Genomic DNA, 25,489 nt, shown 5'->3' with positions numbered 1-25,489 from the left:
TTTTAATTTCAAGAGTTTCGTTATTAAAATTTTATCCCAGAATCTGACACATTTAAACATTTCTGAAACGTTTCATCAATACATTTTCATATTTAATTCAAGGCTAATAACAATGTTATAAAATGAATATTCATTTTGGCATAAAATGCCAGGGGAAAAGAAAGATGAAATAAAGTGCATTGTTTATTAGAAGACCGCCTTTTCAAAAATTTCAATATTACTCATTTCTTAGTCTATATAATTTCTGTCATGCTGACTGGCTGGGACTGCATACAAATATGCAAAAATCAAGAGTATATGACAGGTTGTTTTTCTATCTTACTATTTCTGCTAAAGACTTAAACTAACACAATGAATTAGAAAATATTTAGTGAGTTTAAAAAAATAGTTCATTTCAAAGGCTGCTTTACTAGTTTTAGGGGGTATACAATCTCATTTTCCTATTTTAAAAAATTCTTTCCTCTGTTGCTGCACGAGAGACCCACAAACAGAGGAGATAGACTATCCAGTGGAAACAGTGAATTGACTATATATCTAGTGCATTTTGAGGACAACCTAGAGAAAAAGAATTCTTTCATTTCTCTCAGTTACAATAATCCTAAGTGTCAAAAGTAAAAAAAAAAAAAAAAAAATCCAGACAGAAGTGAGTTCTTTAAATTGACTTTTAACATTAAGTACAACCAAAAATGTCAAGTACTGCTTGGGAAATTATACCTCTAAGGAAAGAAAAAGAGCTGCTGTTAAAGCAGTTATCAAATTTAAAAAAAACAATGACGTCAACATTAAACAGTATTAAAGCAATAATAAACCTATAAAGGACTTGCCATCAAAGGTAAAAAGCACCAAATAGCAGTCATCCTTAAGTAGCAAACTAAACACCAGAAAAACACATGGGCGAAACAAGTTCAGGAAATTAGATTTCCCTGATCCACAGAGAGCAACACTTGTTCCATAAGAATAGGCTTTTCATTTGCACATTTCCAGGATTAATGTGCTCTGAACAACATTAATGTAATACTAAACAATGCAAATTATTTTTATTCTTACCTAAAATATGAGCAATTCAGTGTTTGATATTTTTTCCCCATTAAAACATAGCACTACCATCTGTTGGCATTTCCAATCTGACGGTTTTCAGATTGAGTACAAAAGAATGAAAAAGTGTACGTTTTCCTAGTCCTACTACTAGTGCCTTGCTTTTTAACACACAAAAGAGAAAGAACAAACCTACAACAGTGATGTAGTTTTAACTTAGATATTTTAAAAATTCTCCTACCATTTTCCCCCAGAAAAACAATTGAAACTATTTTCTTACCCTCCTAATTTTTGGTTTTCCAGATATTTTACATTTATTTCGAGTTCTCAGAAGCAAATATCACTCTTCTTCTCATTCAGCCAAAGTTGTGCACAAGAAATCTGTTTTTAGTTGGAAGAGGAAGTGTTTTTAGGGGCATTTATTTTAGCAATCACTACTGATAACTATAAATATTTTCTTACAATTAGAATATTTGCTGGAAACCTGAACAGCCTTTTGCAAGTAACATGAGGCATATTTTTCTACCAGCACAGTGAATTTATGGAATTCAGATCCACAAATCATGACTGAGCTTATAGGCTCAAGGCTGTTCATTCATATAACAGACAGATCAATAGATGGAGAGTTGTTATAGTAGCACAAATTCTGAACTACAGTTTACTTCAGCAGTTTTTCTTGAACCAAAATAAGCAGCTACTTGTGTCTCCCTAAAGTTACTTAAACTGGAACACACAAGAAAAGGAAAAAGAGGAGCTTTGCATTGGTCTATAGTGTGGCAAGAAAAGTGTTACAGGATAGGGGAATTTCTCTTCCTTCATTTCAGACTGATGGGCTTTTGGCTAGAAGTTACTAAAGAAAAAAAAAATCTGCTCAAGGTCTCAATCACATTGAAGTTTGCCCCTAGATGAAACTCCCAGTAGCATTTAACAATGACATATAATAAAATCTTCTGTTGGTTACCTAGGATCAAAAAGACTAGACAATTCACCTCTAATGAATGGACACTCTCTAAGTAAGTGGGTGCCCATGTATAAACCAAGCACCAGATTTAAGGAAAGGTCCAATACGTAATGTCCACCTAATTCACTATTTTGTCCTTTGTTTGTCCTTCCAGCATTTAGGATTATGATATCTAAAGCTGCACTGTACTAGAAAATCTAAATTTAATTTTTTACAGTAATGTGCCTAAGGCAATAATTATTAGTAATAGTTTTGCCCTGTATGTCTCAGCTAATAAGACCTGGCCACAAGATCATTTTACAACCTTATGTTAGATTCATTATGGCCAGTTTTATTTGTTTACTTGGTCATTCAATAAAAAAAAAAAAAGGAATTGGTTTAGTGACATACGCAGCTTTTATGGGATCCATTTTTAAGACCTTTCACACAATGTCCAGAAGTGTCCTTGGAAAAAACTAGTATATAATAATTTCATGAAGATTTCTGAGAAATAACAGAAGTCCTCTTCGGTTACTGATGTTCTGGAATTTGGGCTTGGTTTCCAAGGTACAAAGGAGGCAAAGTCCCTTTATGAACTATGGTAGTTAAAAGACAAGAGACTTTTTTTCTCTGCAACTTCTCAGACAAGTCCTTACTTAGACCATCCTGTAAGTTTAACAGGAAAAGCCTTTCTGTATAACAATCTCATGTAGACACCAGTTTAGTATTGGCATACATGGGGCTGGAAATCAAGAACCACAGCAGCCAGGATAAGCTAACTTAAACTTTGAATGGGATTCACAAAGGCATTTAGCCATCTAGTCCCCACTGAAATCAATGAGAGTTAGGTACCTAATCACACCCTTCAAGTATAGGAAAAACGCATTTCAAGGCTCCCAAAGTGTAAAGAGATCTTTTGTAGGCCTCCAACCTTAACATGGAAACTACATTGGGAGGAAGGGTTGAAATCTAAAGAACTGGCAGAGGCATTTACCTCAAAAGCTCTGTTACAGGGCAGCTTACTGCTGGTCTAAAATCAGGTCAGCTACTGAGAAGGTAAGCCAGACTTATCTATAGTCATGTCTTTGGGTCACGAAGAGCAAAACAACCTGGGTTCCTCTTATGGTAAATCATTCCATTACTATTTTTTATTTTACACAAGTCCTTCCAGGAGAGTAGAAGGTAGAAAGGAAACCAGTAACTAGAGAAATCTACCAGAGGGCTTGTTTTCACTATAACATATATCTTGAATTAGTACACTTAAATTACCGCATGAAGTGTGACTACACTTCACAACAACATTGGAATTACACAGTGTGATTTCATTATCAGCTCAGAGTGATTGGCTTAGCACTGATGAGCTGATGCAACCTGAGTTGTTCTATCACCACTCCATTACCCCTACTAATTTGAGCACTAGCTTCACTCAGGGCTAGTCTTCACTTACTGGCTGGTCCGGCGGCAGGCAATCGATGTTCTGGGATCGGTTTATCGCGTCTGGTTAAGACGCGATAAATCGATCCCGGATCGATCCCGGAAGTGCCCACAATCGGCGCCGGTACTCCAGCTCTCCGAGAGGAGTACACGGCGTCGACGGGGGGAGACTTCCGGCCGCGTCTGGACCCCGGTAAGTCCGGACTAAGGTACTTCGAATTCAGCTACGTTATTAACGTAGCTGAATTTGCGTACCTTAGTCCGAAGTCCGGACTAAGTGGGGACCAGCCCTCAAGCATCAACCCATCCCCACCAGCTAAACTGAAGTTAAACTAGCCAGCTAAACTCAAGTTTAAAGCACCACTTAACTCAAATTAGAGATATCTGCGTGTGGTAACACAACCTACAACTTAAGCTAAATGTGCTTGAAAAAATGAAATCCCGGGGATGCTGCTTATGTCACCCATGGTAGGCTATATAGTACACAGTGAGTATAATTCCCTACTTGAGTATTTCCCTGCCCTCTATCTGCCTGTCAGAACAAGTGCACAAAACCCCACGAGTCTGAACTGTGGCTCTGAAGAGCAGTATTTTCTACCAAGCTAATGAGGTGGTTTATGAACAAGATGACCAACAGACCAATAGCAATGGATGTCAGAGCTACAGTATACATAATTTCCTGTGTTTTGAAGAAGGTTAATAAGGAAGCAAAATTAGCCTTGTTTTTCTTATGAGATTTTTTTTTCTGTTTATTATAAATGGCATGCAAGTTATTTTACTTAGAAATTTGGTTTTCAGTGGCTCTAATACACCAAATAGAAACAGATGTCCCACATAAAAAGTTAGTTGCCCAATAAGGAGATGCTGCATTGCAAGCACTGACCCGCTGGAAAAAAAAAAAAAAAAAAAAGACTTCTACACATATTCCTATTAGAATTCACATCGAACTGGCTGGAGAATAATATCTGAGAACCTGTTTGCTTTAGCCAAAATTTTCAAGAGTAACTAGTGCTTAGTTAGCCTCAGTTTGTGGGTGTCCAATATGACACACCTTAAGGGGCCTGGTTTTCAGAGTTCAACACTTTAAAAAGGACCTGATTTTTTGAAAGTGTATCATGTTGGACATCCCAAATACAGAAGCTCCCAAAATTAAGTTACCTTTGAAAAATTTTGGCCTTTGTAAGTTTTATTTTACCAAATGAAAAAGTCTTAAGTGTAGTTAACACTTAAGTGAAAACAGAAAGAATCCCAGACAGAACTGTTCTAGAGGCAATGCTTTAATCAAACCTGAGTACAACTTCCCCTCTTTTCTCTCCACCTCAAATTCTGTAAAGTCTCATATGTAATGAGATAATTGCATCTTCCTATATGCAGAATCTAAGGGCTTGTCTACACTACCACTTACTTCAGCATAATTTACATCACTCAGGGGTGTGAATAATCCACACCCATGCAAGACTTAAGTTACACTGACCTAAGCGCTGATGTAGACAGTGCTATGTCGGTGAGAGCGATTCTCCCACTGACAAAGCTACCGCCTCTCACAGAGGTGAAGTAATTAAGTCAACGGGAGAGCTCTCTCCCATCAGCTTACAGCCTCTTCACCAGACACACTACAGCAGTGCAGCTGTACTGCTGTAGTGCTTCCAGTGTGTAGACTAGCCATTAGCCCTGGTCCACACTAACCCCCCAGTTCGAACTAAGATACGCAACTTCAGCTACGTGAATAACGTAGCTGAAGTCGAAGTATCTTAGTTTGAACTACAAGGTACTTACCGCGGATCCACATGCGGCAGGCAGGCTCCCCCGTCGACTCCACGTACTCCTCTCGCGGAGCAGGAGTACCGGTGTCAGCGGCGAGCACTTCCGAGATTGATTTATCGCGTCTAGACAAGACGCGATAAAATCGATCCCAGAAGATCGATTGCTTACCGCCAAACCCGGACATAAGTATAGACGTACCCTGGATTGTAAACTCTTCAGAGCTGGGACAGTTTCTTCTTGTGTGTCTGTACAGCAGCTAGTATAATGACTGGGGCCGCTGGAAGCTGCTTTTAATAACTATTTGGCAATAATTAAATTACAGCTACTGACATCTTTTGTCTATTTTACAACATTGGCACAGCTCTATTGAGCAGCCCTGCTGTGTGCATTTGCGACTTCCACTGGGAAGATGCCCACGTCAACATACTACTCTTGGGGGATTCTGCGTCATGGCCCCTGAAGATTTCTTTGCTTCCCCACAGAAAAACGACTTCTGACGGGGAAGCAAAGGGAAGCCGAAAGAGTGGTTATGTGCCCCTACAGTAGTTCAGGCCGGTCAGTTTGGGTACCCAGAGCAGCCGGTAGAGACATAAATCAGAGCGTGTGTGCGTAGCAGAATGTATCAGCCTGACTGCTTAATGAATTGTTCCCATTGTTCTTAGCGAAGTCCCCCAGGTATAGAAAACGGGTGTAAAAATGTTAAGGCTCCTTTACATTGCCAGAGTGGTGTAAAGAAGCCTTACTGTAAAGGACAGTATGGCCTTATAAATGCTTATGATGCTTTAGTGATTAGAACTGGTCTAAATTTTTGGACTGAAAAAATTTCCTATCAAAATGTGCCCCAGGAACTGTTTGCTACTGACCTTTCTGGAGATGGTCAGTAGCCAGTATAAATTGTATGTCTGAATCCCCAAACCTCACTTGCTCTTCAGTTGCCTATGATTAGGGCCCTACCAAATTCACGGCCACGAACAATGCGTCAGACTGTGAAATCTGGTCTCCGCCCGTGAAATCTGGTCTTTTGTGTGCTTTTACCCTATACTATACAGATTTCATGGGGGAGACCAGCATTTCTCAAGTTGGGGGTCCAGACCCAAACAGGAGTTGCGAGGGAGGGGGGGTCACAAAGTTATTTTAAGGCCGTCACTGCATTGCCAAACTTATTTCTGCAATGCCTTTAGAGCTGGACGGCTGGAAAGCGGTGGCCGTTGGCTGGGTGCCCAACCAGAAGCAGTGCATAAGTAAGGGTGGCAATACCGTACCATGTCATCCTTACTTTCGCACTGCTTCTGGTGGCGGCTCTGCCTTCAGAGCTGGGCTTCCAGCCAGCAGCTGCCGCTCTCCGAACACTCAGCTCTGACAGTAGTGCTGCTGCCAGCAGCAGTGCAGAAATAAGGGTAGCAGTACCACACCCACCCCTACAATAACCCCGTGACACATACTCCCTCCTCCCCCCCCCCCAACTCCTTTTTGGGTCAGGACCCTTACAATTACAACACAGGGAAATTTCAGATTTAAATTTTTTAAATCCTATGAAATTGACCAAAATGGACTGTACATTTGGTAGGGCGCTACCTATGATGTAACGCTGAGCATATGGCTGCATATATTTGTTGACTAATAACTGGAAGTAAAGGGTCAATACTAGCTACATTACTATTAGACAGAGGAGTTTTGGTGATTTCCTTCAATGCGCCTCACTCCAATTCTTCATCCATTGTATTGTAGTTTAAATAAATTACCAAAATAATTAAAACCAGCGTCATTATATTACATTATTTTGAAAAGAAATATGCAGAATTTTAAAATAATGTGTGTAGAATTTTACATTTTTTGGTGCAGAATTCTCCCAGGAGTAATGTACCTTATGCAACTATCTTGCTGAATTAGTAGATACCTGAAAAGATGGCCTTGATAGGGAAAGAAATCAAAAGTTGTGGTTTGAAAGGTGACAAACACATCTTTAAATACCACAGTTACACTCCAGAAGAGGAACGTCTCTTTTCCCCTAGAGTCTTTTTCTCCCTCCCCTCACAAAAGCACAAGTGGCCAAGTGACTATGGTTGAGTTCTAACAAAAATAATTATGCTATTGTATGCTATACCCTATCACATATTCTGTACATAGAGAGTCCTATCTAGTCTTTCACATACATAGTGTTCATTTTGGGGTGTAACAAGCTCACATTGTGCAGAGTGACTGGTTTCATACTATGGAATGAGCACTGCCTCAATACAACCACTTTCTTGTTAATATTTTTGAAGCCCCTACGCCCAAGCTATTGGCAAAGTGCCAACATATAAATTATGGGTCTTCATATGGCAAAAAGGAAAAGCAAATTAATTTCAATTCTCCCAAATCACAGAAGTACTAGTGATGTACATCAGTGAACACAATCAACTCTCTCTAAAAATCTAAGTATGAAGATTTTGCCTTATTTTCTAACACCTTATGATAATGTTTTTACCAAGACGGTTGTGTCATACTGCATACACAAGTACAGATATCAGAGAGATCATTCCTGAAAGGTATAAATTTTAGAGTTTGCTACTGTAATTTTCATTAATGAAATGTTTCCAGAAGTCCTCTTTTAGAGGGCTGCTTTGCCAATGGGTATTGTTTTGCAATTGTTATATGGCAAACAACGGACGATGATTTGACCATTCCATGCTATTTGAATGAAAAATTAGGTGTGAAAATTTACACTGAACACAGGCTCCCTGAGCAAGCAGGCAATGCTTAAAATACTTCCTCCTACTTGGTAGCAAAAGAATGCTAACTTGACAACAGCCATCAAAAGAGAGAAGTCACTTTAGTATTAATCTACAAGTCATCTGTGCACCTGTAAAAAACTATACAAACAGTTGAGTTTTAAAACTTATTTGAGGACTAAGAGTTAACAGATTATCCTCAATGTGACATTCTTTCCAGCAAAGAGACAGCAAAAAACTTGTGTTCTCAGATCTCAGCACAAGGAAAATGCAGAGCAGTGCTTACTTGGCAGACTTTTACAGTAATCCAGGAATCTTTATTTCCTGAGTATGTTTTTTCACATCTAGTCTTCTTCAAATCACCATGAGCATATGCTTAATACTTGCTTAATGAAGAGTTTAATACCAGAATTCTTCATTAAAAATTCACAGCAATAAAAAAAATTCTCAGCAATATCCAAACCAATAAGCAGGTGCTGCAATCTACATTGAGAAACCCCAATGCTTGAAAATTCAGTCTTTTAAGGCAGTGAATAAAGCCTAATTCACACAGCTTTTATGTTGATTCTATTATTGTATTTTTGACATATTTACATTATCAGAAATTAAAGATAAATTGAAGCACAACTGAAACAAAAATAGCTTTCTGAATAAACTATTTAAAATTTAACTTTCTACTCAAATGAATCAGAACAATTACACACATTCCTTACCTGCTTTTTTAATCAAGGTTGGCATAAGTGTTATCAGGTTCCCTCCCAGCTAGCATCAAAAAGGCATGAAGTACCTAGGTCCAGAATCTCCCACATGCATTTAAACTGTGTCTCTTCCTCTTCTACTGGTAATCCTCATCCATTAGAGAGTCCGGACACCTCTAAAACTACAAAATATAAAAGAAATACCAGGGCCCCCCAACAATGTCCTTTTCTTATAGCTTTGAGAACAAAAAAATACCACAATATTGCTCACAGTTATGCCAACCCTATACAGATAACCTTTTGGAAAAGAAGGAATTCTCATCCAGCAAAGGAAGCATATGAATATTTTAATACACTTGGATTTCAGCAAAATTATTTAAAGTTTCAAAATACAAATATCTTTAAACTAGATAGAACACACCTAAACAGTATGTAGAGTTCTGGTTCAGCAGCAGCACGGTAGGACTCTAAGTCTGCACTGGCTGAAAAATGTCACCTCCAAATTAAGAGCCACATTTTGTGGCCTTTACCACCACTAAACACCCATTTAAGTCAACAAGAGCTGCGTGTATTCAGCAACTTTGGAAAAACTAGACTATTTGCTTAGGAGTCCAACTTCAGGTACTCAGATTTCAAATTTCTGGCCTAATGATTTTCACTATCCAGATTTCTTGCATCAGGCTAGTAGGGGTCTGAAATTCAAAACCTACAATTTCCTGAATAAACGCAGGAAAGAAGTTGTGTGTTTCTTCTCCCCTCCTAATGCTCTGCAGCAATATGAAATTTGTACAATTCTTCTCAGTTTAACCGTTGCCCACAAAGGTTCTCAACAGCAGTAATGTTAATGAAAAGATATACATTTCATTCTGCTTCTACTTACTAAACAAAGGCTATGTCTACACTCGAACAACAAAACACTCGTCTTTCAGAGGTGTTAAAAAAACAAACAAACAAAAAAACACAACCCATCCCAAAAGAAAGTTTTGCCACTGACAACCGCCACTGTGAACAGCACTTTGTCAGCAGAAGCCCTCTCCTGCTGCCAACGCTGCTTGTTGGAGGTGAAAGTTTTTGTCAGTAGGAGAGCCAACAAACAGCGGCTACAATGCGTGTCTTTTAGTGGCATGGCTGTAGCAACACTACACTAAAAAGCTGTGTAGTGTACACATAGGCAGATCCAGTGCTTTTGCTTCTTAGGCTGTCTATTGACAAAGTCAATACCCATTCTTTAGCTTTCAATCCCTTTTGAAAGGTTATCTTTATAACCATATGGGGCATTAACGTCTTTTGTTGTTTTAAAGGAAAGGTTAAATTCTACAGGAACTGATGTCTTAAGCCTTCATGTTCATCAGTAAAAGCTTCCCATTAGCAAGAGGATTTTTCAAGTTCTGGTTTGGTGTACATTAAAATCCGATTCAGCACATCTTGGGGAAAGTAAGACTGTAGATCTGGGTGGCCAACCTGTGGCTCCGGAGCAACATGCGGCTCTTCAGAAGTCAATATGCGGCTACTTGTATAGGCACCAACTCCGGGGCTGAAGCTACAGGTGCTAGCTTTCCAATGTGCCAGTGCTCACTGCTCAACCCCTAGCTCTGCCACAGGCCCAGCCCCCACTCCACCTCTTCCTTTCCCCACCCCTCAGTTTGCTGTGCCCTCGCTCCTCCCCCCTCCCAGAGCCTCCTGCATGCCACGAAACAGCTGATCAGGAGGTGGGGGAGGTAGAGGGAGGTCCTGATCGGCGAGGCTGCCGGTGGGTGGGAGGCGCTGGGAGAGAGGGGGAACTGATGCAGGGCTGCTGATGTATTACTGTGGCTCTTTGGCAATGTACATTGGTAAATTCTGGGTCCTTCTCAGGCTGGCCATCCCTGTTCTAGATTGTGTGAAACTTGGGGAGGTGGGGGGTTGCCGAATTTCCTGTTGAACCCAAAACATCCAGCTATGTTGGAAAGTATAATCAGTATATGGCAGACACAAGTAGCAGAATAAATTAAAACAAACAGTATTTTATATGCGACAAACATCTAAATCATTTTCAAAATACTCAGACTGAAAAAAAAAATTGCATTTGAATACCCAAGACTAATGGTTTACAAAAAAAAAAAAAAGGACTAGCACTAGAACCTTTCATTAAATATGTTGGAAAACAGCATATGTTAGTAAGTCTCATCATAAAATGCTGTCTTTACAGCTATTGTTTGTTAAAGTACTCTACAATGTTGGCCAGACTTCTAAGAAAAAAAACTTATTCACAATGTTCAATTCTGCAACATGTGACATGAGTCAATGTGAGTTTTGGATATGCAAGGAATACAGGATGAGGCCTTTTTTTTTTTTGGTTCTGAGAGACGACAGAATTTTTTTTAAGTATAATATTAATGATTTTACCAAAAAGTAGTTTAGAATGTCTTATAGTTATCTGTTACATAGCAGGTAATCTTGTGAACAGATTAATTCCATCAATGTTTGGCTACCCTATTGTATATTTTCATGACGCAGAATCTGGCCCCAAGTTTTCCATAATAAATCCGGTCCCTTTGACAATAAAACTTTAGAACCAACTCTTAGCCAGAGCTATTTGCACATCTGAAAATTTTACACTTATGACCTGGAAATGTGGCTGCATTTCCAACAATAATTAAGGAATTCTCATACATAGTCTTTCCCAGTTTTCACATTTATTGTAGGTGACAGTGTCCTTTCCCTACTATCTCCCTCCAAACAGTATTTGGGCTATGGAAATTAATTTCTATCTTCACTAATTGAGATATTTGAAAATGAGCCACAAGGACTTGCTATTCTCTCCATGAATGATGTATTCAGCATTTGGTTTAACAACCTGCTATGAATCATGGAATTCTCAATTAAACTCAACTAAAAATAAGATTCTGTTTCAAGATCAACTGTTTCACTGAAGATGGGACTGTGAAGTAGATTGTAGTGGGGTAATACAGACTTCTTTGTACTCATGTTTGGGAAAAGTTTTTTTGTTATTTGTTTTTTTAAAGTTATTACCTTTTAATGGTCCAATACATGCCTTTTGCTCAGTGTTTAACTGACCTGAGCAGCCAAGTCTATGTCAAAGAGATTTATCTGAAATTGAAAAGGTAGTTTCCAGCTATACCTTGAAATAAAACCATACAAAGTATGTATAGCATCTTAACTTACATAGAGAATGCATCTTCAGAAGTTTTCTTGTTTAAATTAAAAATACCATGAAAATTAAATATGAATAACAAATTCCAGTGATTAAAAGAAACACTTAAGTGGTTCTCATTTAGCATGATGGGATTTGGCTAATTGCTTCCCCAAAAAGAGAATGTCTTCTGCTTCGAATTGTGGCTGAGAAGAGGAAATTAAAGCATTCAAATATGGAACCCTAAGAAGAGCTTTTCTATGAGAGGAAATCTAGTTCCATCAGTACGAGAGGAAAGTTGAGCTAAAGAGAACATTCAGACCAATTAAATAATTTCTTTTGAGATTGAGTTACGTATATTGTGCACAACATAAAATAGAAAGTCTTCAAATATTAGAGAACAGCCAACAACCTGCTTTAGGTGACACACCTGTATCACAGGATCCAAGTCAAATCCCCCTTTTAAAGGAAACAGAAGTCACACCTGTAGTATTAAAAACAGAATAGTAAACTGTCAGCTTTAAAAACTTAACAAGTTAAGGTTTTTGTAGCAACAGATGAAGATCAATGATCAGAAGGATATTTAGGTATGTATGTGATATGACTGATGAATACCATAAGCCTCTTTAATTACCACCAAAATACTTAGAATTCTGATTCTATATCCTCAGCAATGTTATAGAACTAGCCAAAACTCTTGTACAGGAACCTCCTCCCTTCCAGCCTCTCTAATACATTGTCCCTCTCCAGCCTACATAAAATGAAGCTTCTAAGATCATCTTCCTTGCTTATTGCCCTGACCACATCATCCCTTATTTGAAGCTCTCCACTATCTTCTCTTATTCACTGCATCATCTTCAAACTTGCCCTCATCTTCTACGTCTTTCAGAACCCTGCGTCCAGTAACTCTTGTTTCCTCACACACATCCCGGCCCTGCAACATCAACCTTGTTTGCCTGTTTGTTAACTTCTTACATATGGAAAACTCTCCTTGAACAGATCTATAAGGAACTGCCCTCTCCAAAATGTACAACGGAGCCTTATCAAAATATAGTTTTTTCCTTTTGCACTAAGCTTTCATCTTCTGAAGTCATGTTTTCCTACTTTTTAGAGGAAAATAAAGTGATTGATAAATAACTCAGCTTTGGTTGTTTATCAAGGCTTCTGATTTCAGATTTTAACAAACAAACATCAATAAAAGGTTGTATGGGGGGGTCTCAAAGCTATTGTGTGTGGGGGGGATCGCAGTATTTCCACCTTTACTTCTGCGCTGCCTTCAGAGCTGGGCGGCTGGAAAGCAAGGATTGCTGGCTGAGAGCCCAGCTCTGAAGGCAGTGCTGCAGCAGTAAAAGTAGCAATACCATACCATGCCATCCTTATTTTTGCACTGCTGCTGGCAGCGGCACTGCCTTCAGAACTGGGCTCCCAGTCAGCAGCTGCAGAGGTTCCTGCAGCCGGGGGAGGTTCCTGGAGGTGGAAGTCCCATAACTCACCAGTCCGTCCAGGACCAGCAGCTAGATCCCGACGTACGATAGGAACCCTCGACTAGGGTGTCCCCAGCCTTGCCCCTCCCCTGGCTGTGGGCCCAGTACCCCAGTGCTCAGGAGTTAAAGGTGTCTTGGGCTGGTTGTGTGTGTGTGTGTGTGTGTGTGTGTGGAGGGGAGATGACCATGGAACCTCTCCCCACCCCAAACCATAGAACCTTGGGCAGTCACTAACCTATACGGCCATCCCTGCCCCCTCAAAAAGTGAGGACCCCCCCATATGATGCCACCTTCACTTCTGCACTGCTTTTGGCAGCGGTGCTCCTTCAGAGTCAGGCGCCCAGCCAGCAGCTGCTAATCTCTGGCCACCCAGTTCTGAAGGCAGTGCTACGACCAGAAACAGCAGAGAAGTAAGGGTGGCAATACCGCAATTTTCAGATACTTAAATATGAAATTTAAAGTATCTGAAACTGAAATTTACGATTTTTAAAAATCCTATGACTGTGTAATTAACCAAAATCAACCGTGAATTTGGTAGGGCCCTATATATAGGCAACGTCTCTGCTTCCTGGCTTGTATTTAAGGCCCTGTCTACATGCGGCAGTAATGCAGACTATGGGTATGCAATTTCTAAAGCGCATTAACATGCTGCTCATTAATTAGTATACGTGAATCCTGCCGATATACACTAAAGACTTGTTAGTTCACTTTAACATAGTGGTGCTTGAAACAGTACTAGGGGTATATACAAAAAGACCTCCCCCCACCCTCATTTTGGATATCTGCATAAAACTGAAAAAATGCCAAAAAAATAAACTTCCAAGAATGAAAAAGCCTGAAAATCAGAAGTCCTATTTATAATTCAGTTCTAATTTCCTATCTAGGACAGTATTAACTCAGTAAGCATCTATATTATTTTGATTTATACATTACATAGGCATCACCGGACTATTCACAGATAAACTAAAAATATTGTACTTAAAGTAACCTTTTCATGATCAAACAGTTCTCAGTATAGGGAAGGCTGCAGTATTTTGAAATCTCTGTGTGTCAAAGACTATTTAGGCATAGACAATCCACATACAAACTAGTACTGGCGTGACTAGAAACTAGAATCTGACCAAAAAAAGGCATATTATCCCCTGTAACATTAAGCCTTAGGAGAAGAGTTGTGCCCATTTTCTCCTGAGCCACAATCCCATAGACTCTGATGCAAATTAGCATCTACATTTGCTATTTCCAGAATCACCTTTGGCATTAGAATTCCTTAAAACATCTGAAAGAACCACCCAAAATATTGGAAATAAAACAGAAAATCACTTTATTGCATAGCAAGATACATCTAATACCATGTGCTGGATTTGCTGCAACACTAGAGGGCTTCCACTTTCTAAAAAGGAAACAGAAGTCAGCTCATTTCCATGTGTTTCATGACTTTTACCTCACTCTCTGTGTTCTGTAGTTCCTATTTGTCAAAAAGCTTTACATATAAATAACAGCTCCAAACCAACAACACACACACACACACACGATATAAATTCAGAGTAAGCAAGAAAGCAGAATTTACACACTTCAGATCATTTCTTGGGGGAGAGCATAAGTAAGACACTCACCTTAATGAATGTGCTAATTATGATCTTTCCAAATCAAGGTCTGAAACTGTAGTTAATACTCTCCTGCAAAAACAACAAACCCAACATAGTTTTATAAATAAACTATAGAAAAGGACTTTAAAATCCTACTTATTTAATAAGTCCATTTAATTAGTGGAATAAAAGCCTAGTCATACATGACAAAAAACATGAATTGTAAAGTTAGAGAGCAGTTATATTCATTATGTATTAATGATTCAAAGATGAAACCAGAGGAAATGGGGAAAATTTCTTAGCTAAGCTACAACTGAAATCTGAAAATAAAACTACAGTATTGTTTTCTTAAACAGTACATGAAGTTACTAATCTGTTTTCCTCTGTAAATTTGAAAAAGCCAAAAAAGCCTCACACCTGTTTTAGACCCTAAATCAACAGGACACACACAGAGAGATTTAAATATATATGTTAGAAAAACCTATTTCAAAGGCATTTATGCAACTGCTTACCTGCCAAAATCCAAGTTAACGAATCTGTATTCCTAGAATAAAAATTGAGATCAAACACCTGAAGCATGGCAAAAAGTTGCATTTCTTACTCTACAAGTGTTTGATAAATAGTCAACTCTTGCAAGACAAACACAGAACCCTGAACTATATAGTTTTTGCAAGAGAAAAACATTTCAGATAACTTTTGCACTGTATTCAGCTAAATATTGTGATCCAATGGGGGTAAAAGTACTCAGTACATATATAATGTTGGGAACCCATTGTGGCCATTACTAGCCCCTTGCTAAGACACATGGCTGTGCAGTCACAACTGCAAAAGCCGTTCTTGGGAAATGTGATCTACGACCATGAAAGAGGAGGTCTCAGCAGAAGCCACTCACTATCAGTATGCTGCTGTCAGGACAGTAGAATGGGAATGTAAAGTTCCTTCAACTATGTTCTGGTGGAACTGAAGGGAGCAGGAGGCCTCAAACCTCAGCTGAGTCCTTGAGTCCAAACCTCACCACCTGAGTTATCTATGATCCTGAAACACCTAATCCATCTGAAGCACAGTTTGACTTCCACCTCCCCACATCACCTCGTTATTCCCACTGCTTCACTTCATCCTTAGTCATCCAGTAGGACCATGTTCCCTCCCTTAGCCAACCATAAGCAGAGCTTATCCCACCCCTCTCACAGATTTAGCACCATTCTCTTGCTCCTCTCCACCATGACTGCTCACCTCCACAACAGGTCTGGATTATTCAAGGCTTCCCAAAACCCTCCAATAGCTCTCTCTCAATCTCTCTCTCTCTCTCGTGAGCCTTCCTATTCCCCTTTCCCAATAGGTTTAGATCCGAGTCACCACCACCATATTCAACATTTTCCTTTGTTCCCTTTCTTCTCTTAGGAATAGCATTGCACAGAGAAGTTTGCCCATGACTGACAAGTTTGTTGCAGCCTGTTCAAAGGCACATTTCCACATAGGCCAAAGGTTGCATGGGACATATGTGGAGACTAAGGGCATGGCTACACTTGCAAATGTAGAGCGCATTGAGTTAAACCAGCCTTCGTAGACCGCAGTAGGGAAAGCGCTGCAGTCTGCCCACACAGACAGCTGCAAGCGCACTGGCGTGGCCACATTTGCGACACTTGCAGCGGCATTGGGAGCAGTGTATTATGGGCAGCTATCCCACAGACCACCTCTTCCCATTCTGGCACTGTGGCTTGTGGGAAGGGGGGGCATTCTGGGTCCTGTCCCAATGCCCCGTGATGCATCGGTTCGCATCCCAGCAATCCCTGTGCTTCCGTCCACATTTGGCACCATCTTTCAATGTTGTGTCTACTGCGCGCGCTGTCTTCCTTTTCGGTCTGCGGGAATGGAACCCAAACTGCTGAGGAATATGCTGACAAGTCTCTCCAGCACGTCATGTTTGGCCATCAAGTTACTCCTTAAGATCCAAACTGACAGTGAGGACTCAAGATGATATCAACTCAAGTAATGCATACGACAGGAGAATGCTTGTGGCATTCACGGACATGCTCACCACTGTGGAACGCCGTGTTTGGGCTCGGGAAACAAGCATTGAGAGGTGGGATCACATCGTCCTGCAAGTCTGGGATGATGAGCAGTGGCTGCAGAACTTTTGGATGAGAAAAGCCACTTTCATGGGACTGTGAGAGGAGTTTGCCCCCATCCTGCGGCGCAAGGACATGAGATTGAGAGCTGCCCTGACGGTGAAGAAGCAGGTGGTTATTGCAATCTGGAAGCTGGCAACTCCAGACAGCTACCAATCGGTCACTAACCAGTTTGGAGTGGGAAAATCAACCATTGGAATCACGTTGATGCAAGTTTGCAGGGCCACTAATTGCATCCTGCTCACAAGAACTGTGACTCTGTGTAACGTGCATGACATTGTGGCTGGCTTTGCACAAATGGGTTTCCCTAACTGTGGAGGGGTGATAGATGGGACGCATATTCCAATTCTGGCACCAGCCCACCTAGCCTCCGAGTACATTAATCGGATTGGTTCTCCAGGCACTTGTGAATCACTGGGGGAGTTTCATTGACATTAATGCAGGCTGGCCCGGAAAGGTTCACGACGCATGCATCTTTCCAAACACTGGCCTGTTCAGGCAGCTGCAAGCCAGGACTTTTTCCCCCCCAGACAAGAAGATCACCGTAGGGGAAGTCGAAATGCCCATTGTGATCCTTGGAGACCCCACTTACAGTTTAATGCCGTGGCTCATGAAACCCTAAACAGGGAGCCTTGACAGCAGGAAGGAACATTTCAACAACAGGCTGAGCCAGTGCAGAATGACTGTGGAGTGTGCTTTTGGCCGTTTAAAAGGCCGCTGGTACTCTCTGTATGGGAAACTGGACCTGGCCGATGACCACATCCCCGTGGTTATATCCGCGTGCTGTACCTCCATAACATTTGGGAAGGGAAGGGTGAAAGATTCATTCAGGCATGGAACTCGGAGGTTCAACACATGGAGGTTGAATTTGAACAGCCAGAGAGCAGGGCTATTAGGGGGGACCAGCGCAGGGCTGCAAAGATTAGGGATCCCTTGAGGGAGCAATTTGAGGCTGAAAGCCACCAGTAATGTCTGGAGCCCTGCATGGGAGAGAAGTGCAGTGGTTCCAATGTCAGTAGGAATCTGTGTTTGCTATGCTGACTTGCAGTGCCTGTTGCTTTCCTGGGCTAAGGTATCTTTTACTTTATGGAATAATAAAGAACGTTTTCAAAGCCAAAAAATCCATTTATTGAAAAGAAAATCTATGTATCGAAAAGAGACAACTGCTTGGGAAACAGAAAGAGCAAGGGGGTGGGGTGGGGAACAGTACAATCACACATTTGCATATGTCCTGTTATACTCAACCTTCCTGTCTGGAGTGCTATACAGTTAATGCTGCACTTAGGATGGCTATAATGCATGGTGACAGGGGTTGAGTGCAGTGGGTAAGGATCGTAATTTGCCTGTCCCAAAGCGAGCGCACATAAACCACGGGAGCCCAAAATGGTGAGTAAACACAGGGGCAAGGGGGACTGATTGTTTCATGGCCGTACTGTCCTCTGGGTTTCTGTGCCTTGGGGAGAACCAACAGCTGCAGGGGCCCCCTATACTGAACACTGTCCCCATATTTTCCACAGGAGTTCATCCTGGAAGATACCTTGGTGTTAAGGGTGACCTTGTAAGCAATGGAAGGTCTTCTACTGCAATGCAGCTTCCGCCCTAACCCATATGCAGCTTGCCTGTGTGCAGCAATGATCCCCCCGCCCCTCACAGCACCGTGGCGCGGACATGTTAGCCTGACAGGGACAAGGACCACAGTGGCTCTCCCAAGAAACCTGTGCAAGCGCACTGCCCAACTCCTGGATGAGACCTTTGAAGAGATCACTGAGGCCGATTACCGCGATGTGAAAGAATTTAAAGGGCGGGTCTGACAGTTGGTCACCTGAGGGCAGGGCAGCAGAGTTCAAAGTGATGACCAGAGTGGCTAGAACAGGCATTGTGGGACATTTCTGGAGGCCGATCAGAGCACATTAACAGACCAGGGCATCCACACTTGCGCTGCAGTGCTCCAGTGGGGGCACATCAAACGTTATTCCACTCACCAAGGTGGAGTACCAGGAGTGCTCTAGCTGCAGAGTCGGGGTGCTCTACGTGCCTTGCCAGCATGGACGCGTCATGAGTTAGAGCACATGAGGTTGCTTTAATGCGCTCTAACTCGCAAGTGTAGCCATGCCCTAAATTATATTCCCTCACCCACAAACATTAGGCTATATACTTGTAACTCTAAGGTTACTCATATTCAATAGATTTTGTATCTCCCCACCACCACCACTATAAACCATTTAAGCTCACATTTAAGTCAAAACTGCATTTTTGTTCATTCATTTATTTTTATTCAGGGTGAGGTTATTCATAGGTCAGAGGGGACCATGGTGATCATCTAGTATGACCTCCTGCACAACACAGGCCACAGACCTTTCCTGAAGAAAACAAAAAAATCAATCACCCTAGAGCACATCTTTTAGAAAAAACATCTAATCTTGATTTTAAAATGGTCAGTGAGGAGAATTAAACCACTTGATAAATTGTTCCAATGGTCAGTGACCTTCACTGTTAAAAATGTATGCCTTATTTCCAATCCGAATTTGTCTAGATTCAACTTACAGTCATTGGATCATGTTATACATTTCTCTGCTAGACTATCTACATAGGAAACAAATATTTAATACTACTTATAAACTGATCAAGTCACCCTTTAACCTTCTCTTTGTTAAAGTAAATAGACTGAACTCCCTGAGTTATCACTTTAAGACATGTTTTCTAATCCTTTAATCACTAATCCTAGTCTCTGAAACCTCTCCAATCTATCAATATCCCTCTTGAATTGTGGACACCAGAACTGGACATGGTGTTCCAGCAGCAGCCCCACCAGTTGAAAATAAAGAGGTAAAATAACCTTTCTAATCCTATTTATGGATTCCTGTTTATGCATCCAAGGATCGCATAAGTCCTTTTGACCACAGCATCAAACTGAGAGCTCATGTTCAGCTGATTATCCATCATGACCTCCAAAAAAATTTTCAGAGTCATTGCTTCCCAGGATAGCATCCTTCATTGTGTAAATATAGACTACATTCATTGTTCCTAGGTGTATACATTTACCCATGTTAAAATGCGTATTGTTTGCCTGTGCCCAGCTTACCAAGCAATCCAGATCGCTCTGTATTAGTGACATGTCCTCATTATTTACCACTTCCCCAATTGTGTGTCATCTAAGAACTTTGTTAGTGATAAGCTTGTGTCTTCTTCCAGGTCATTGATAAAAGGGTTAAACAGCAGAGGGCCAAGAACGGAAATGCCATTTTTTAAACATGGGGTGCCACTCCTCCTCCCCTTTTAAGGGCATAAGAACCGCCACACTGGGTCAGACCAATGGTCCATCTAGCCCAGTATCCTGTCTCCAACAATGGCCAGTACCAGAGCTTAAGGAGTGTAAACAGAACAAAGCAGGTGGAGTGATCCAGCCCTGTCTTCTCCTCCCAGTTTCTGGCAGTCAGAGATTTAGGATCACCCCAAGTATGTGGTTGCATCCCTGACCATCTTGGCCAATAGCCCCTGATGGGCCTATCCTCCATGAATGTATTGGGTTCAAAAAAAGAACTGTTATACTTTTGACAATAACGCTCCATGGGAATGTATTCCATAGGCTAATTACGTGTTGTTTCTATTAAACCTGCTGCCTATTAATTTCATCAGGTGATCCCGGTTTTGTATTGTGGAAGAGGATAAAGAACACTTCTCTATTCACTTTTTCCACATTCTTTCATGATTTTATAGGCCTCTATCGTATCCCTCTTTAGCCATCTCTTTTCTAAGCTGAAAAGCCCTAGTCTTTTTCATTTCTCCTCATTCAGACACCATTCCATACCCCTGATCATTTTGGTTACACGTCTCTGAACCTTTTCCAGTTCCACATATCCTTTTTAAGGTAACCCCTCCGCTCCAACGCCCATTACTTTGCACTCATCAAATGTTGAATTTCATATGCCATTTTGTTGCTTTGGACGTAACCATCTTGAATAATTTTGTATTATCTTCAAACTTTACCACTTCACTAGTTCACCCAGTTTTCCAAATTATTAATACATATATTGAAAACCACAGGTCCCAACAGAAATGCTTGGGAGACTCTGCTTTTTACCCCCCCACCTCCATTGTGGAAACTACTTAAAAGATAAGAAACAAAGGATAGGAATAATCAGTTACTGATCCATGAGAGGACCTTCCCTCTTGTCCCATGACTGCTTATTTTGCTTAAGAGCCTTTGGTGAAGGAGCTTGTTAAAATCTTTCTAAAAATTCAAGTACACTATATTGCCTTGATCACCCTTATCCGCATGCTTGTGGGGACACACAAAGAATTTTAATAGATTGGTGAGGCATGATTTCCCTTAAGAAAAGTCACATTGACTCTTTTCCAACATAACATGGTCATCTAAGCATCTGATTCTATTTGCCCAGTAGTGCAGTAAGGCTCATGGGCCTGTAATGACCAGGATCACCTCTGGAACCCTTTTTAAAGCTTGGCATTACATTAGCTACCTCCCAATCATCTGATACAGAGACTTGCTTCAGCAATCCATTACACAATACACTTAGTAGTTCTGCATTTGAATTCATTGAGAACTCTTGGGTGAATACCACCTGGTCCTGCTTACTTATTACTGTTTAATTTATCTATTTGTTCTAAAACCTCTTCTACGGACACATCAGTGTGGGACAGTACTTCAGATGTGTCACCCAAAAAGGGTGGGTATGTCCACCACATCCTCTACAGTGAAGATGAAGTCTTTCTAAATTGGTTATAGCCATTGATTTTAGCATTTCAATAAGGTAATCAACCATCAATTTCAGTAATACCAACTAGATCAAATTTATGCTCATAAGTGAACAACTGTTTGTTATCCAAGCTCCTAGCATTGGTGGATAGGCAGTTAAAGAATTTCTTCTCTTCATGTCCTTTGGTTCCTTGATTAATTTTTTTCTCAATATCTCGATTTTATTCTAGCAGCAGCAGGCTCCAGGGCCACTCCAGCAGTGGCCGGTGAGGCTGGCCGTGGGTTGCCCGAGCAGCTGGCCCCGTGACTTCCGCGACCTCTGTAACAGAATTGCAGCGTTACTGATAATCATTAAGCCATTCCATAAGTAAGGGGTACTTCTTCATGCTTGATGGATGGCAATGTGGAATGCAAATTGCAAGTCACAAGCCAATCCTGAGTCTGAAGTGATGGAGGCAAGCACTACCATCTTGAAGCCAAGGCTGTGGAGGCATTTGTTCACTCTCCTCAAGTCTGATGGAGTCTCACATCGATGTATGAGGAGTCAGTAAACACTACAGGTAAACACATATGCGAGGTCAGACCAATGCAAGAAGTTGCAATGCAAGTGTTGCAGACTGAACAACTTCTTATCAGTGCAGAAGTGGATAAATTCTCCTCTGTCAATGGCATGAAATGCATCTATAAGCACAGCTGGGAAAAAAAAAAGATGGAAAAGAGCATGGCAGCCAACACACAACCTTGTTCAGTGACACAGGTGACCAGAAATGGGTCTGATATCTCGCCATTTTCCACAACTCTGGACAGCACCACATCATGGAAGGCCTGAATGACCAAAAATTAAAAATAAAATGAAGAAAAAACACCTTTGCAGGATGCATTTCTAGAGTCCCTCATGATTCACAGAGTCTAAATCTTTAGCGGAGTCAAAAAATACCATGTAAAGACCATGGTTTTGCTCTTGGCAATTTTCCTGAAGCTTATGGGCTGTGATCATGTCTACAGTGCCCCATCCAGATGGATATCTATCTATACTGAAACTTGGGAGAGAATGGTTTCCACAGGATAGGTGTTAAGTCTATTCAATATGACCCATGCAAGAATTTTCCCAGCAACAGAGAGTAGGAAAATGCCATGGTTAGGATAGGGAAATATCTCAATTTTTGTGTAGGATGAAGATCCCCCTTCTTCAGAATGAAGAAATAATGGAAGAAGAAACTCTTGCCCCTGTATTCTTGAAGAACATTTTCTATGGCTCCCAGGTGGAACAAAGAGGCCACTTTTTGTAAAAAGGCTCTTGTGAGATGGGTTGCAGAAGAAGGGAGGAGCAGAGGGGGGCAGGTAGAAGATAAGAAAAGAATGTTTAGCACCCATTTGTTAGCTACAATCTCGACCCAAACCTCCTGGAAGCAGGGGAAACTGGTTTCTGAAAGTCGGCTATGCAAAAGATTCCAAGCTTGAATGCCTGGGGCATATACACACCTACAGATCCACAGCAATGCATACTTGAAGAAGAACCTGACTTCTCATATTACTAGTAACAAAAGTAATTTAACAACAAATTATTTTTAAACCAAAATGTATAACATACATCCACAATGCTTGCATAAGGATTTTTAGCATGTAAAGGACACCTAATTCATGGTGACTGTCGTCAGTCAATGAATCATGCTACTTAAGTAACCCTTGACAAAATGAACTCCTGAAACAAAGTGAATAAATACCGATTTTACAAACTGAATAATTATGTATTTAGACTAAGTAGTACATGGACTTCACACTGTTGGCCCAATCACTGTATTCATCCAGTCCTTATGTCAGTTTAAGAGCACAATGTAGTCTGGTACAATGTCAACAGCAGCCACAGCACTCTACAAATAGCTAGCAAGTAAGGAAAATTTATAAGATTACATGAGCCTACTAAATTTTCTTTTTTCAGTAGATTGTGTAAAGAGCTTTACTGTAGCCAGAGGAAAACGAGTAATAAAAAAAATGCTTTACACGCTGCAGGACTCCAGAAAGGGGGGAGGGGGGGAAAGAGAGGGAAGGAATAGAACAGAAGAGGCTTGACCTAACTCTACACTAGTACTTTTGTCGGAATAACTTATGTCGCTCAGGGATGTGAAAAAAAACCACCCCTCTAAGCAATATAAGTTACACGAACAGAAGCGCCAGTGTAAATAGCGCTATGTCGGCGACGCTAGTTGGAAGTGGTTTAATTAGGTTGACAGTAGGGCTTTCCCCAATCGGCATAGAGCAACTACACAAGCTATCTTACAGCAGCACAGCTACATCAATACAGCTATGCTGCTGTAAACTTGTTCACATAGACATGGCCTAAGAATGGCAAAGAAAAGGCGACAAGAAAAAGAAAGGATAGAATGAGAAAAGAACTAAAGGGCAGATGTAGAAATGATCCTAAGCACTCCACCACAGAACCCAATTGGAAATCTTGGTAACCTACAGACACTAAGGGTACGTCTTCACTTACCGGAGGGTCCGGCGGCAGGCAATCGATGTTTTGGGATCGATTTATCGCGTCTGGTTAAGATGCGATAAATCGATCCCGGAAGTGCTTGCCGTCGACGCCGGTACTCCAGCTCGCCGAGAGGAGCCTTCCTGCCGCGTCTGGACCCGCGGTAAGTTCGGACCAAGGTACTTCGAATTCAGCTACGTTATTAACATAGCTGAATTTGCGTACCTTAGTCCGAAGTGGGGGCTTAGTGGGGACCAGGCCTCAGAATGGATTCATAAAACTTGTAGGCACAAAACTTTAATACATAGTAATAAAACAGCTGTTATGTATCATAATTGCTAGGTAACCAAGCATTTCCGGGTAAAGAAGCTTTGCCCAGTATTACACAACGCATTAAATGGAACATGCTGTTCCCTTTTAAAATGGCCAATTAGGAGTACAGTGAAACTACTGTCAATTCAGATGAATTACTAATAGACAAAAGGAGCTTTACAAAAGCACAAAACCCCCTTTACACTGCTAAAAGATTATTTAAGGAATAAGGAAAATAACAAATGTAATTTCTTTTCAACTCTGTGTCAGCCTAGGCTATCAAGGATTAACATTTTTCCTGGACATCAGAAACCAGAGAAAAAAGCCAGCTCATATTCTCAGCATTTATGCTCCCCGCTTCTTGTCTATTTGTATTTAGCCAGGAACTCAAATACCAAATTCTCAGTCTACTTAATAGGATACCATCTCATGCAGAGGAAAACTTATCAATATAAAAAAAGATGAGGTTCCCGGACTAGGTCCGAAACTAGTTTCTCCTAAAAATTCACGTAGTTTTATTAGTACCACCCAAAAAGCCCAGTGAGGATTTACAGATAAGAGGCATTGTGCTAGGAGATGCACTAACACCATAAAATATACTCTCTCCCCGTAGAACTTATTCTTGCGGCAATACAAAGGGGACAAGGATAGTTTTTCAGGCTGGAACTAACCTCTCCCAGATCAAGTAGTTCACTGATTATATTTATTTTGATTTCAACTAGACACCATTCCAGAGATAAAGATATAATCCCACTAAGAAACAGCAATAACAAAAACAATAGTTTTCTACACAAAGGAATGCAGTCTACAAAACCAAAGTTTCCCTACCTCATAGCCTGCAAAACCCTGACCCACACCTCAAATAAAAGCGCCTAATGTCATAGAATACATTGAATTTCACAACAGAAATTCTTAATTCAATATTGATGACAATTTTTCCTTTCAAGAGTTTAAGACAAATGTTTCCATCCAAATAAATAGCGAACATAGTCAAAAATACTCAGTTTCCAAATGTTACTGTAACCTGCAGTGGTGTTCAGTCCTGCACCACTAACATCTCTAGATTTTTA

The 25,489-nt window shown here is 40.8% G+C and overlaps 1 protein-coding gene across 37 annotated transcripts in view; it reads right to left on the bottom strand.

The window, feature by feature from the left end:
* The window catches only part of PER2 (period circadian regulator 2), a 76,638-nt gene that overhangs the window by 46,182 nt on the left and 4,967 nt on the right, over positions 1-25,489 (bottom strand). For 5 of the 37 annotated variants that reach the window (XM_042853558.2, XM_065556967.1, XM_065556969.1 and 2 more), the window contains exon 2: positions 1,316-1,416. The exons of 10 other annotated variants lie outside the window; for them this stretch is intronic. The gene's annotated coding sequence lies outside the window, so the exon portion shown is untranslated. Of the gene's footprint in view, positions 1-1,315; positions 3,396-3,694; positions 6,543-8,597; positions 11,673-12,145; positions 12,200-14,812; positions 14,876-15,297; positions 15,330-25,489 lie in introns of those variants that run through there. 22 more of the 37 variants (XM_065556961.1, XM_065556971.1, XM_065556963.1 and 19 more) reach the window with 15 other exon arrangements.

Source organism: Chrysemys picta, chromosome 9 (assembly GCF_011386835.1).
Source record: "Chrysemys picta bellii isolate R12L10 chromosome 9, ASM1138683v2, whole genome shotgun sequence".
Taxonomy (NCBI): domain Eukaryota; kingdom Metazoa; phylum Chordata; order Testudines; family Emydidae; genus Chrysemys; species Chrysemys picta.
This window is presented reverse-complemented; position numbering and strand designations above follow the sequence as displayed.